This window comes from Eufriesea mexicana, unplaced genomic scaffold (assembly GCF_001483705.2).
Source record: "Eufriesea mexicana isolate 0111107269 unplaced genomic scaffold, ASM148370v2 scaffold1864, whole genome shotgun sequence".
Taxonomy (NCBI): Eukaryota; Metazoa; Arthropoda; class Insecta; order Hymenoptera; family Apidae; genus Eufriesea; species Eufriesea mexicana.
The window spans coordinates 526,345-528,528 of NW_016910005.1; positions in this window are offsets into that span (position 1 = coordinate 526,345).

Sequence of the window (2,184 nt, forward strand, 5' to 3'; positions counted from 1 at the left end):
CGTAACGTAACTCAAACTAACATGCCGCGACCACCACTGCTGGCCTCGACAGAGTGAAGCAGAACATGTTAGTGGAGAGTAGAACGCAGGAATCCTTGCAATCGCACAGTATATCTTAACAGTCAGAGTTACCCAAGCGCAATCCATACTAGCGGAACATATCCAAATATAGGATACCCCAAACTAGCGTGCCGAGACCACTATTGCTGCCCTCACCAGAGCCAAGCAGGATATACTAGAGCACAGTTGAACGCAGTAATCCACCGAATTGCAGCGTGCAGCGCAAAAGATAAAGCTATACTGACCCAACTTAGGCTAAACCAACCTGACCGAACGTATCCTGACAGAGAATAACGTGCCGAGACCACTGTTGCTGGCCTTCCCAGAGCCAACCTGAAAATATTAAAGCACTGTCGGGGGCAGATATCCACCTAATAGCAGACTATAGCGTAAAAGTCGAAGCTATCCTCTACTAACCTATCCAACCGTGACATAACCGAACGTAACATAACTCAGACCAACGTGTCGAGACCGATATTGCTGCTATCCTCAGAGCCGAGCAGGATGTAACAGAGCACAGTAGAGCGCAGAAGTCCTCCGAACAGCAGTACAAAGGTTAAAGTTACCCTGACCCAACTGAGCCTAAACCAACCCCAACGAACGTATCCTCACTCAACATAACGTGCCGCGACCACTATTGCTGGCCTCCGCAGATTCAAGCGGAAGTCGCTAGTGGAGAGTCGAACTCACAAATTTATGAAGTCGCTGTGTATATCAGAAAAGACAAAGCTACCCAGGCGTAACACAAACCAACAGGACATAACCAGACATAGCCTGACTCGACCTAACGTGCTGTCACCGCTGTTGTTGCCATCCCCAGAGCCAAGCAGGACATACTACAGCACGGTAGAGCGCAGAAATCCACCGAATAGCGAACTATAGGACAAAAGTGCTAGCTACCCCTCCTAACCTAAAGAATCGTAACACACCCAAAAGTATCCTAGCATACACCATAGTGCGGCGACCACACATTCTGGCCCCTACAGAGACAAGCAGGGTATACTTGGGTGTAGTAGGGAGAAGAAATCCACCGAATTGCATTGTACAGCATAAAAGTTGGAGCTATCCTGAAAAACATTCCCTAGCCCAACCAAACCGAACGTAACGTGACTCAACGTAACGTGCCGATACCACTATTGCTGGCATTCCCAGAGCCAACCTGAAAATAATAGAGTACTGTAGGGTGCAGAGATCCACCTAATAACAGACTATGACATTAAAGTCAGTGACACCCTCTCCAAACCTGACAAAACGTAACACAACCAAACGTAACGTAAATCAAACCAACGTGCGGCGACCACCATTGCTGGCCTCCCCAGAGTGAAGCAGAACACACTAGAGTAGGGCAGGGCTCAGAATTCCACAGAACCGCAGTGTATATCAGGAAAGTCAAACCTGCCAAAGCATAACCCAAACCAACAGGATATAACCAAACATAGCCTAACTAAACCCAACCTGCTGAGACCGCTATTGCTGCCATTGTCAGAGCCAAGCAGGGTACACTAGAGCACAATACAGCGCAGAAATCCATCGAACGGCAATGTTCGACACAAAGGTTAAAGCTTTCATGCCCAATCTTATCCTGAGTCAACCTAACCGAACGTAACCTGACCATACGTAGCATACCGAGGCCACTACTTATGACCTCCCCATAGCCACGCTGATTACATCAGGGCACCATAGGGCGCAGAAATCCTCCTAATTGCAGACCATGACACCAAAGTCAAAGCTATCCTGCACTAACCTGGCCAGCAGTAACATAGCCAAACGTAACCCATCTCAAACCAATGTGCCGCGACCGCAAATGCTGGACTCCCCAGAGTCAAACAGAACATATTAGTGGTGAGTAGAACGCAGAAATCCATAGAATCGCGGTGTATAGCAGAAAAGTGAAAGCTGCACGACGCCAACCCAAGCCAGCAGGACATAACCAAACATAGCCTATATCTAACTAACGTGCCGGGACAGCTACTGCTGCCCAGGCCATAGCCAAGCAGGACAGACTAGAGTACAGCAGAGCGCAGAAGTCAACCGAATAGCAGTTTACGGCACAAAAGTTAAAGCTATCCTGTCCAAACAAATCCTGAACCAGCCTAACCGAACGTGATATGACCCGACGTAGCG